Consider the following 13,370-nt stretch of genomic DNA (forward strand, 5'->3'; position numbering starts at 1 on the left):
CTGGACAGGATCGAGCAGCATGGGGTGCAGGCTGCAGACCGTCAGCAGCAGTTTGTGGAGTTCATGGGGATTTGGAAGGAGACAAACACGCAGCAGTTTGAGGCCTTCAAACGCCAGAATGACATTCTGGCGGCTGGCATGCAAAGCATTGCCCAACAACTCAGCCGCCGGAATGACATTCTGGCGGAGCTGCTCACCACCGCCAGGTCCCAAAGGGACAACCCCCCATCTGCTGCCCCACCCCAAGCTGCTCCACAAACTTCCACCTCTGCTGACCCTCCTCTGTCCACTGGCCCAAGACGGCGCAAGGCTTCATTCCCAAAGGCCCCTGTCCCCAAGGCCCCATCAAATAAGGGAAAAAAGGGGCCAAAATAATGACACCTGGGTCACTTCCTCTGTGTTTGGACCCCAAATTTTTAATTTGCACTGGGGATCCACTTCCTGAGTTCTACATCTATCCATTTTCGTGCGAAGGGCAGTAAACTGCTTATTTTGACCTCTTGAAATGCACGTTTTATTTTTGGTGGTGTGTATCGTGCTTAGTATTCTCCCTGGTTGGTGCAGGTCGTATTCTGGAGTCCACATTTCTTTCACCATTGCAGTTGCTGGGTAACACATGTTTGGAGATATGCAACCTCTTGTTCTGGCTGATTATTATTTTTGTAAATATTTTATATTTTAATTTTATTTATGAAATTAAATTTTCAAATAAGCTGTGATGATGAACAGCAAATAAATTTTATTTCACAATTACAAAACAATTGTTGTATGTGTAATTTCTTGTGTCAAACAAATAATACATTTATGTGTTATTACTGACCAGGGTATTTTTGTGCATTTATCGAAGTGTTGTAGAAGTTTCCCATGTATAACCCTCTCCATGGCCATTCACATGTTCATATCCAACTTTTCCCAGCTAATTTGTTTGTGTCAGCACATGTGCAGAGCCAGTGGCGTAACTAGAAATATTGCGCCCCCCTGCAGAATTTTTTTTTGCGGCCCCCCCCATACATTAATTATATTTGTTTTCATACATAATACTTCCTGTCCCCAATCTCTATCATCGCTACTATGACCCATAACACTTATGCCTCCTGTCCCTCCCATCACAGTTATCCCTTATCTGCCTGTTCCCCCACTAAACAGACATTACAGAGAAGTTCAGACCTGGCAGGCAGGCTTCAGGAGCAGGTGTCCGGACTCTGGACACAGCGAAGTTCCTGTAGTCATTTCTTTCAGCTCACTCTCTGACTGTGGCAGCCTTTATAATCAATCTAAAGCCTCACTGTAATATGCTTTACTGTGAGGATTTGGGTTGATTGTAAAGCCTGCCACAGTCTGTATAAATCAAGCGAAGTGTGGCAGGGACAGGACGGAGGAGAGGGAGATCATTATGTACGAAGCTGGCCACACTGCTGTCAGAGTGTCACAGACGGGTGCAGGGCTGCTGCAGCCAGGCACCACACCTCATCTCAGCACTTTGCATACCTTGCTGAGCCTCCAAAACTCAGCCCCCGGCATTCTCCTCCTGCCTCCAGCTCCTGCATTCACAGGTACTGTGCGGTGACAATGCGCCCACATATTGCTGGCTCCCCCCCACAGTGGCTTGGGCTCCTGAGCCTTAGTTACGCCACTGTGCAGAGCAACTTAATAGGTGAGAAAGCGGTTTCTGTGCAGGTGAGGTAACTCCTACATTAGTAGGTAAAAGCAGGTCCAGAACAATGATTTACTCATGGAGTGGGTGTGGTAGGCAAGCAAAGGGCAAAAGGGACATTTGTGTAGGAATGCATATGTGTCCTCCCTAAAAAACCAGTCAGGTCTTGGTACAGGTATGTTAAAGATGTGTGAGTCGACCAAACATGATAAAATTGCTTGTGAACAAACATGTTTAAATATTTTAACATATATGAGTTTTCAGTGTCATAAGCAGATGTAGGAATCCTTTGTTAGAGAGATGTGAGTGCAATAATGTGATTGGTGGCATCTTACATCCATAGTGTAGTACATCCAATTCATAGCAGATCAGAAAGTGGTACAGTTATGTATTTTGGGTACTATACAAAGATTGTGTGCAAAATAGTGGCCATGGCCTTAGAACATTGCTGGCACATCCTTGTAGCTCTTAGATGTGGTTTATTTATTTTTATCACAATGACAACAAATATGTATGTATTAGAGTGAAAAGGTTGACACATGTCGACTTGTGTAGATTGAGTGTGCTGCTGTTTAAAGTATATGAAAACACTTTCTGAATGTGTATAAATGGTTACAAAATAACTACCTTGGCATATATAAGCAGGTCTTAAAATGATTCTTACCTTAAATGAAACCAACCTTTACATGTAGAGAAGTGTAGAAAGATAAGCTTCCAATGTGTTTGAGTGCTGTGTGTGGCTTGCAGGTAGTGAAATAATGGTTTTCACTTAATAGGCTGCAGCATTGCTTATTACATTCAGGTGTATGTGTTTGAGTAGTAATCAGCGTTAATTAGCAGACCCAGGCATCCGCTCTCATGCGGTATCTGTAGGGGTGGTCTGGAGGTGGCGGCCGCCTGTTTTGTGTCCGAAATGCACGGTGCTTTCGCCGATCGAGCGGTAGTAGCACCGTACATTTTTTGTGCACACCCCCCGCGCGTTGACCCACACGCGACCCCACTGACCGCACTGCCGCTCAGGCAGTGTGATATGCACCCATAGGCTACAATGGGCTATCGCCATATCAGAATGGCGATAGCCCAGGGGTGCGATGCCAGGATGCCCGATGTTGATACATCGGGCAGCTTCGCATCCCCCATAGAAACCTATGGGGGATGCGGCCGGCGGCGCTGCAGGGGAGATCGCAGCAGGGATCGGAGATTCCTGCTGCGGTCTCCCTTTAATACATTTCAGTGCTACTTAATATTTGCGGTTAACCTCCGAAAACATCCATTTGTATTGCTTAATAAATGTGCCCCTTATTCTTAAACTATGTCCCGGATTGTTGAGTTGGTAGAAAATGTAGTCGATAGTCAGTATCCTACTACACTTGATTTAAGAAAAGGTTATTGGCAGGTTCCATTTACAGAAGCTGCTAAGGCAAAACAGCCTTCTCTACCCCAGAGGGCTTATATCAGTACAAAGTGTTGTCATTTGGTTCACACTTTACATGGGGCCTCAGCAACCTTCTGGAGAGCTATGAATAAGTTACTGCGGCCCCACAGGGAATATGCAGCTGCATATTTAGACAACATTGTTATTTTTAGCTCTAACTAGAATCCCACCTACCAAAGGCCATATTAAAGTCTCTACGGGCACGCAGATTTACCGCCAACCCTATTAAATGTGCCATTGGTATGGGGGAAGCCAAATATTTGGGGTACATTGTGGGCAGAGAACAGGTTTAACCTCAGCTTAGTTATCTCTATCTGAACATGTATGTATCTTGGTGTTGTCCTTGATAGTGGCTTGACATTTAAACTTTAGGTATCCACAACAATTAAATCTCCATTCTTTCATCAGCGGAACATAGAATCCTTCAGATTTGCCTAAACCTAAAGTCAAACATGCATATACTATATGTCATCACATTTAGACTACTTCAGTGTCCTCATCGATGCCATGTTCTAACCACACATAACCCATTCTCTTTTACCTTCAACGGCTGCCTGTAAGATGGCAAATGTATATCAAGATTTGCTTACCGACTTTCAAAGCCCTACAGGTACTTGTGTAGTTTCACGGCGCCAGCATGGTGCCGTGCGTCTGAGTTCCCTTGCGGGGCGCTCGCCCACGCTGCGGGCTCGGTGGCTCGCTACGCTCGCCACGCTATTTAAAATCAGCTCCATGCCAACATGGATAGTGGAGGTATGAACTATCCATGTTGGCATGGAGTTAAGTTACTTTTTTGGACATATTTCGTGGCGAGCGTACACCCGGAAGTAGCACGGCGCCATGCTGGCGCCGTGAAACTACACAAGTACCGCCCTACATAACCAGGTTCTCAGGAGCCTGAAGCAGCTTCTGATTCCTTAATGTCCCTGTCACATATTCCGACTTGCAGATTTACTATTAGCGGTAAGCATAGTTTCACATCAGCCCATTTCAAAGTATAACTTTTAGCTTTCCAACCCTGTCTCTATGAATCTCGCTTATTTTCCTTTTCTGTTTTTATAGCAAACATGGCACCTGATTCGAAATAATATCATTAAAAAAAAAATTATAAAATGAATTCTCCTAGCTTGTCCTAATTTATTTTTTTGATTCATGCATTTTACTGCATTTATAATGGCTAAATCATTTTCAAATATCAGTGCAACAAAAGAAGGAAGAATTCAAAACAGACAAGTTCTCAACAGACAAATTGCAGCTTGTAATACGTGTGGAACTTTTGAAATACAGCAGCCAAAAATGTGTCAGGAGAAATTGTGAAATGTTTGGTTGGTTAAAAAACAACTCTTGCACTGAAACATTTATAGATCATAATTTATAGATAATAAAGATATACTGTAAATAGACTTTCTACCTTTGATAAGAGTTGCAGTACTTGCAAGACTTCACAATACAAAGAAAACTCACATTTTAAAATATGTAGGCGTAGTGAGCAACATAAAGTTACGCATTTCAGTTCTAACTGCCAAATCAGTGGAACTTATGGAATGTATTACGTTGCTCTCCAGGGTAAAGTGAGCACCTAGATATACTAACAGGGAGGAGAATCATTTCTGCTCTGCTGCTTCATAGTGAAATCAGCCGGGTCTTTGACAGAAGTAGGAGGACGAATGGTATGTGTTTAGGACACATATTACTTGTAAGTATTAACTAGCTACTGTGTTCATGATTCTTCTGTCTGCTAACTACAGTATCTACTAATTATTACCACTTCTACTTTATCAGATGTTGTATTTAGATATTGTATTAGAGTGTAACAACTGCTCAAGTAGTAGTTATAGGTGATGACTTTTGGGAAATGTAATGCTATTCCTCTGGAAGAAACATTTTTATTTAAATATATATTTATTTGTGTGCAATGTATTTTTTTATATAATAGTGGATGTGTCTTATTTATTTATTAACAGTTTCTTATATAGTGCAGAAAATTCCCTTAAGCTTTATAAATGGAAACAACAGACATAGGGCAGTATTCAATGAGGACAATTCACCATGTTTCATGGCGAATTTGTGCTATTTTCGCATTGGAAGGAGATTTTTTTGTGCCAGAAAGTGAATCACCCTATTCAACGTTCACTTTTCACCGTCTGTGAACAGTGAATGACGGACAATTCGCCGTCTGATAGTCTCCGCAATTTGCTGTGGTTTTTCAATAGGTTTTTCAATGTGATTTGCCGTGAGTGTATTCAATGAGAAAATGGCGAATTGCTCTCTAAGTGATTTTCGTCGTGTGTCACCGTGTAGCAATCACCATCTTTTCATGGTGAAGTGGAATGTGAACTTTTAAAATAAGCACATGAATATATATTTAATTGAAATATATATTTTTTTTTTACACATAACAGCCAGCAGGGGGCCGGGAGCCGAGAGCCGCTCATTACATATTCATATATTCACTGCTCCCGATCATTACATATGCACGATCGGGAGGTTAGCAATAACCTAGATAATGGAAACGCTGTAGATGTGATTTTCCTAGATTTTGCTAAGGCCAAGGGCGTAACTACCATAGATGCAGGGGGTGAAGCTGCTATGGGGCCCAGATCTAAGAGGGGCCCACTTTGCCTGTCAAAGTATCATATGCTGTATACATTTTTCAGCATTAGGTGATAAATAGGGGCCCTTACAAAATTTTGCTATGGGGCCCACATGTATCTAGTTACACCACTGGCTAAGGCCTTTGATACTGTCCCACACAAGAGGTTGATAAATAAAATGGAGGACCTGGGATTGGGTGACAATATCTGCAGATGGGTAGGGAACTGGCTGTGTGTAATAGAGAACAAAGAGTGGTCGTGAACAGTGCCGTATCCAGGCAGCTCTAGGCATTTGCCTATGGCGCTGGCCACTGGAGAGCGGCAGTTCGCCCCTCGCCCCCAGCATAGAGGGTTAGCATAGGTGCTGGAGCGGGCAGGGGTGTCCGTGCCGCGGGGGTACCTGCGGCACTGTGTATAAAGCTGTCGGCGGCGGGGTCCCTGCAGTGAATAGAAAATAACTAGCGCTATGTGGCGGCGTGGGAAGCGCTGCTGGGTTTGAAAACACTTGCTGCACACTGATTGGCTGAGATTCAGCCAATCAGCGTGTGGCCCCGTGATTTCAAAATCAGAAGAGCTTCCTGCGCCGCCGCATAGCCCGGCAGGTAGCGCTAGTAATTTCTTAATCACTGCAGGCCAGGGACGCTGCCAGCCAGCTTTATACACAGTGCCGCAGGTACCCCCGCGCCACGGACGGACATTCCTGTCAGACGCCGGCATGGACCCCCCTGCCCGCTCCCCAGATGGCACAGAAGGTATCACACCCCCAGCACTGGGGCACCCCCACCCCAACTAGCCTGGGGTGCTCCGGTGCCTTGCCCCGGCCGTATCAAATACAGGAGGTTATTCTGATCGTAGCGGCCAAACGTGCGTACGTTCCAAAACAACGTACGCTCTCCGTACGCGGCCGTTGGGGTTAAGTCCACCCACAACTCAGCCGCATACGTACGGCCAGAAACAACGTCGAAGGGGAGTGGCGTACAATTGAGCGTACGCCAACGTACACGGACGGATTAGCCCTTACACTCCGACAACTGGCGTACAACTGAGCGTACGCCACCGTTTACGGACGTCTCTCGTCCGTCTTCCCGCCGACTTCTTGCGGAAATCTGAGCGTACGCCAGCTTGCACGGACGGGTCGCTATTGTTTTCAATGGAAAACTCAGCTTATGTCACCGCTCGTGAGAGTGAGCGTACGTCCGTGTACGCTGGCATACCCTTCACATATATGGACCTGCAAATCTTGCCTTTCAACTAGAATTCTCACAATTAATTAATTATTCTATTTGTTATTCAATTATTGTTTTCTATTAACTCAATTGTCTACCTTAATAAAGACCCTAATAAAACAACATTTTAACCCTCATTACATGTATATTTGTTATGTTCTAATGTGGCATTTTAATCACTATCTATGTGTCCCCATATTGCTGTTACTTTTAAATCAAGTTATGTTGGTGTTTCTGTATATGTACTAAATTATGTCCATAATTAGTTTGTCCAAAATGTGTAACATGTATACCTACCCTGATGTTATGTGTGATGTTTTAATCGAACAACATTAAACATTCATGCATTTTCACTATGTGTTATTTTACTCAAAGACACACACATTCACACATCAATCATTACCCCTCACCTCAAATTACAAATATAACTTACATTACACATCTGTATGTACCTACCCTTACAAGCCCTCTAACATATTTATTATTAAAAACACAGGCAATTTCTAACAGAATAGAAACTTTTATTTGTAACAAACATAATAAGGGGGGGGGATAAAAATAAATTAAATGAGGGCCTCCAGTTGCCCAAAAAGAATAAATAAATATAGGAGGGTCAGGAACATTTCCCTCATGATTCTGGCCACCTCCTCCTGGTGCTGTTCAGTGTCTGTAGTGAAGGGATAAAAAAAAAAAAATTAATATATAACATACACAAATGTTTGTTGTATTTGTACATAATAAAAAGTTGTGAGTTATGTGTGAAGGCCACATACATTTTTAAACTACATTGAAGATGGGTCTGCTGTAAACACAGTACTAAAAAATAATATGTTAACACACACATACTGTACATAGTAAATAACATTAATTAAATTACTCCTTCTTGGATGAATGTACAGTATGCTGTATCCCAATTGGTAGTTTGGTTTTGGGGGACTCTCCTCTAACCTCACAATTAGGCTGTGCTATTTAAGGGTTATGACATTGTTGCGGCTTAAGCACTCCTTACTATTTTAAATTTAGGACATTGCTGTACAAATTATAGGCCTAAAGCTATGTTTGTAAAGCATGCATCCGCATGGCCTCACACACTATTAACAAAACAATCTATAAATTTATGTTGCACATCATGCTGGGAACTGGAGTTACCCAACACCTGGAGCCACATAACTACAACACCACTAATGTCGGATATCTCATTGGATGTACTGTTATGTCAATTATTCAAGGGGTGAGGCATGGCCACACTCCTAAAAACCACCAAGGGGACCCTTGTTCCTGGAGAAGGACAGGCCACACCTCATGGTCGCCCTGCAGTGATATGTTGCAACTAATGTTGATGTTGGATACACATATGTGGTTGTTGTGATTGTTTATGTGTAGAAATGTGTAGGTAAACATTAGACACATTATTTACTTACGGCTACTTGAGCCATCCTGCTCGCCGCTGGTTGGGTGTGCGGTGGTTGGGGGGGTCAGGAGCAAGGGGGATGGGATAGGACTTGGGATACTGGTAGTGGGTGTGAGTGGGGATTGGAGAGGTTTGGGGGTGGGTGGTGGAGAGGTGTAGGGGGGTTGGAAATAGGGTGGGGAGGGGGTGGGGGTTGAGGAGGGGGTGGGGGTTGGGGAGGGGGTGGGGGTTGGGGAGGGGGTGGGGGTGGGGGTTGGGGAGGGGGTGGGGGTTGGGTTTGGGGAGGGGGTGGGGGTTGGGGAGGGGGTGGGGGTTGGGGAGGGGGTGGGGGTTGGGGATGGGGAAATTTGGTGGGCCCCAGCTTGACCCATTGTCTCCTCTTCCTCCTCCTCCTCTTCCTCCTCCTCTTCCTCCTCCTCTTCCTCCTCCTCTTCCTCCTCCTCTTCCGGCTGCTCCTGGGCTGCCTGGTCACGGGCTGCCTGCTCACGGGCTTCTATGCGGGCTCTGGCCCGTGCTGAAATGTTCATGTTGATGGCATAGAAATCGAAGATTGGGTTTCATAAAAAAGGGGGAAAGAAAAATTCACATTAGTCATGCTCATAACCTTCCAAATTATCATTGCTGTTATATTTCAGACATTTATCATGCAAACTAATTGATATGCTCCACCCAAAAACTGAGCAACTACTTAAAGCCCCCCCTATACACCCCCTATACACCCCCTATACACCCATATACACCCACTATACACCCATATACACCCCATATACACCCCATATACACCCCCATACTCAGGAACATATTTATAAAAAGTACAGAAAACATTGCAAAAAAACGCAGTCATACTAGTAAATAAAAACTTACATCGGGCAATATGGCGGCGAAGTGATGATAGCAAGACTGGCTGCCGCCGGCGCAGGTCAGACCAGCGCCGCTCAACTTGGCCCAGGCTCCTGTGAACGCCGGTCCGGGCGAAGATTAGCCGGCGGGCAGCATTATATGCCCGCCGCTTGTCATTATTCGAGACATAAGGGCCCCTGGGCCCCAGGCGCCGGTCCATGACCTCAACCAAGGCCAATAGCTCCTGGGTAGAAAACGCCCTAGCCCTGGTTGAAGTCATAGTGGCAATGGCGCAGTTATTAATTGCAGGTACATATATCACTTTTGGTGCTTGCTGATAGGTGTAAAAAATTGTTTGTTTAGTATTAACTTTATTAATCCTTCTTACATGAACAAACTGGATGCGAATAGAAACTTACGCGGACCGTTCCGATATACACACACCATAACCAACAGCATGCATTCAATGTAGAGACGTACTGTATATACAGTGTGCGTAAAAGAATACATGCAAGCGTCTACTAATAAATACGCTGCTAAAAGGGGCCCAATGCAACATGTTGGTGTATGACAATTTCAGACTCATTACATATGTAAGGAAAGCATTATAACGTGATGTTTTGAAATGTGACTCACAAAGCATACACGAACTCCAACAGATACCAGCTGACAACACTCATCATTGGAATGACAGGTGCACACATTTCACGATGTAGCACACAATGCTCCACAACCTGTGTATGTGCATATACAGGTGATTGATCAGGTGCGTGGAGACCTGCGTAATTTAAGCGGCAATTATCGGCGGGAAATATCGGCGTAAATTAGCAAGTACATTGCGGGGAAAAATATACGCCCCCTTGTTCATGGCGGGAGATTAACATATAAATATTCAGTCAGATGCAGGCCAGAATTGCTGCAAACATGTCTAACTCAGACGATTCCGCAGCTGAGGACGCTCTGCAGAGAGCACAAGCAGAATCCCTGCTTGAAGCTTTACAGAAGAGGGAACAGGAGCGGAGAAGGAGGGCTCAAGAGAGAGGTAGCCTGCAAGACCAAGCGGGCCCCTCACTAACAGGCCCTGTTCAACCTCCACCAGCTCCACAAGGGCCAAGCAACCAGCCAGAACAAGAGGTTGCATCTCTCCAAACAGGTGTGACCCAGCAGGTGCATGGTAAGAGAACTGGGGCCACCAGAAAACGAGCTGCAACATCTAGGGTGAGGACTGAGCAGGATACCACCTCCAAAAAGAGAAACCCTGCATTTGTAGAGGCAGAATTAAGAATTTTAGTGCCCAGAGCACGTGAATGGATAGAATTGCCAATCAGGAAGCCGGGTGCCAGTGCAAGGAGAAACCTTTGGGACAAGATAACAGAGGAAGTGAACCAGGTGTCACCAGTGGTCAGAGATTGGCTATCGGTGAAGAAAAGGCAAGTGTGTTTGTCCCCCTGATAATGTCATATGTGTGTACATATGTTACATGTATGTTTTGAGAATAATAGAAAGGTGTGTTTGTAGATAGTGCTACACTTCAATGTCACATGTGAACACAACCATGTCTAATAACCCACATTGATATATGAAACATGCACCATTGGGGTGATGTGAGGTTATGGGCACAGTTCTGCTCATGTGAAGTATGTGAAGTATGTGATGGGACAAGAGAAAGTGTGTTTTGGAAAGAGTTGTTGTAAAGGTGCCCATACACGTTACAATTATTGTATACAATATTGTATACAATATCGCATCTCATAGCATATCGGTTTAGCGATGAGTACAAAAAGTATGTGCAGCACATACTTTTTGTACTAGATCTCATCTAATCTGATCTCATCGCAAAACGATATGCTATGAGATGCAATATTGTATACAATAATTGTAACGTGTATGGCCACCTTTACATGTTCCATATGATGCAACTGAAACAAGAATGAGCAAACTGTGCACATGTAGCTGGTGAGAAACTACACATCCCAGTATGCCATCCCATAGTTAAATGACTCCATAATAGCTATGGTGGAATGTGTAGTTTCACAACAGGTGGAGGTGCCTAATTTGGCCATGGATGATGTCATTTCTGCATAGTGATCTATGTATGTGCATTTAGTGGCCTAATGAATGAGATGAGACACTGAAATGCCTCCTAATGGAGACATTAATGTGTGTGTGGGACACATATGGCTAAAAAACATAAGATCACCCACACTAGGAAATGTCACGTAGTCATGATGTTCACTAGCACAGTGGTGCACATATCTCATGGTGATATTTGTATTTTTAAACTTGTAGGTGGACCGACTTCAAAAGTACACTGAAGAGGAAGATGACTGACCGGTACAACCACAGCATGTCCACCGGGAGAGGTCCTATGCCCGATCATTTGGAGTATACCCCCTGGAGCAGGACGCCTTGGACGTCATTGATGTGGCCGAGGTCAGGGGGATCTCCAATATGGACAGTGAGCTCCAGGCGGAGGTCTTTGATGCTGCTTTTGATGGTAAGTCACAGTAATGCATTGTATTTTGAAAGAGATTTTTTAGTGCGTATGTGATGGTGACATTGTTTTCAATTATTATCCTAGCAGAAGCAGAAACCCAGGATGTACCGGCAGCATCTTCCTCTGCAGAGCCACAGGTGGAGCAAGTGGTCCAGCCTCCACCAAGAAGACACCCCCAGCCCCAGCCACAGGAGACATGGGATGAGAGCATGATGGTGATGCTGGAGAGGATCGAGCAGCAAGGGGTGGATGCTGCGCTCCGTCAGCAGCAGATTGGGGAATTTTTGGAGGATTGGAAGGCCACAAACAGGCAGCAGTGTGAGGCCTTGAACCGCATTAATGACACTCTGGCGGCTGGCATGCAAAGCATTGGCCAACACCTCAGCCGCCTGAATGTCATTCTTGTGGAGCTGCTGCCCACCGCCAGGTCCCTAAGGGACAATCCCCCATCTGCTGGCCCACCCCAAGCTGCTCCCCAACCTTCCACCTCTGCTGACCCTCCTGTGTCCACTAGGGGAAGACGCCGCAAGCCATCTGACCCAAAGGCCCCTGTCCCCAAGGCCCCATCTAAAAGGGGGAAAAAAGGGCCCAAATAATGAGACCTGGTTCACTTCCTCTGTGGTTGGACCCCAAATGTTTAAATTGCACTGGACATCCACTTCCTGAGTTGGCCATCGATCCATTTTCGTGCCATGGGCATTAAAGTTCTTATTTTGACCTCTACAAATGCAGGATAAATTTTTGGTGGTGTGTATCTTGCTTAGTATTCACCCTGGTTGTTGCAGTACGTATTCTGGTGTCCCCATTTCTTTCACCATTGCATTTGCAGGGTAACACATGTTTGGAGATATGCAACCTCTTGTTCTGGCTGTTTTTTTATTTTTGTGTCTATTTTATTTGTTTATTTGATTTATGACATTAAAGTGTCAAGCTGTGATGCTGAACAGCAAATAAATTTATTTTACCAATTAAAACAAAATTGTTGTATGTGTAATTTCTTGTGTGAAACAAATACTAGATTTATGTGTACTTACTGACCAGGGTATTTTTGAACATTTGTTGAAGTGTGGTCGAAGTTTCCCATGTGTAACCCTCTCCATGGCCATTCCCATGTTCCTATCCAACTTTTCCCTGCTAATTAGTTTGTGTCAGCACATGTGCAGAGCAACTTAATAGGTGAGAAAGCAGTTTGTGTGCAGGTGAGGTAGCTCCTACAGTAGTAGGTAAAAGCAGGTCCAGAACAATGCTTTCCTCATGGAGTGGGTGAGGCAGACAAACAAGGGTCAAAAGGTACATTTGTGTAGGAATGCATATGTGTCCTCCCTAAAAAAAGATGTGTGAATCGGCCAAACATGATAAAATTGCTTGTGAACAAACATGTATAAGTTTTTAAATATATATGATTTTACAGTGTCATAAGCAGATGTAGGAATCCTTTGTTAGAGAGATGTGAGTGCAATAATGTGATTGGTGGCATCTTACATCCAGAGTGTAGTCAAATCCAATTCATAGCAGATCAGATAGTGGTACAGTTCTGTATTTTGGGTACTATACAAAGATTGTGTGCAAAATAGTGGCCATGGGCTTAAAACATTGCTGAAACATCCTTTGTAGGTGTTAGATGTGGTTTATGTTATTGTATCATAAATACAAAACCTATGTTTGTATTAGAGTGAACACGTTGACACATGTCGACATGTGTAGATTGAGTGT

At 44.3% G+C, this 13,370-nt stretch overlaps 1 protein-coding gene across 4 annotated transcripts in view; it reads left to right on the plus strand.

The window, feature by feature from the left end:
- Positions 1-1,059: 1,059 nt before the first annotated feature.
- Positions 1,060-13,370, plus strand: part of LOC146063924 (amine sulfotransferase-like) — a 76,596-nt gene continuing 64,285 nt past the window's right edge. For 2 of the 4 annotated variants that reach the window (XM_083176843.1, XM_083176844.1), the window contains exon 1: positions 1,060-1,553. The gene's annotated coding sequence lies outside the window, so the exon portion shown is untranslated. Of the gene's footprint in view, positions 1,554-4,609; positions 4,786-13,370 lie in introns of those variants that run through there. The other 2 variants (XM_083176842.1, XM_083176840.1) reach the window with 1 other exon arrangement.

This window comes from Crinia signifera, chromosome 3 (genome assembly GCF_055691185.1).
Source record: "Crinia signifera chromosome 3, ASM5569118v1, whole genome shotgun sequence".
NCBI classification, from domain to species: domain Eukaryota; kingdom Metazoa; phylum Chordata; class Amphibia; order Anura; family Myobatrachidae; genus Crinia; species Crinia signifera.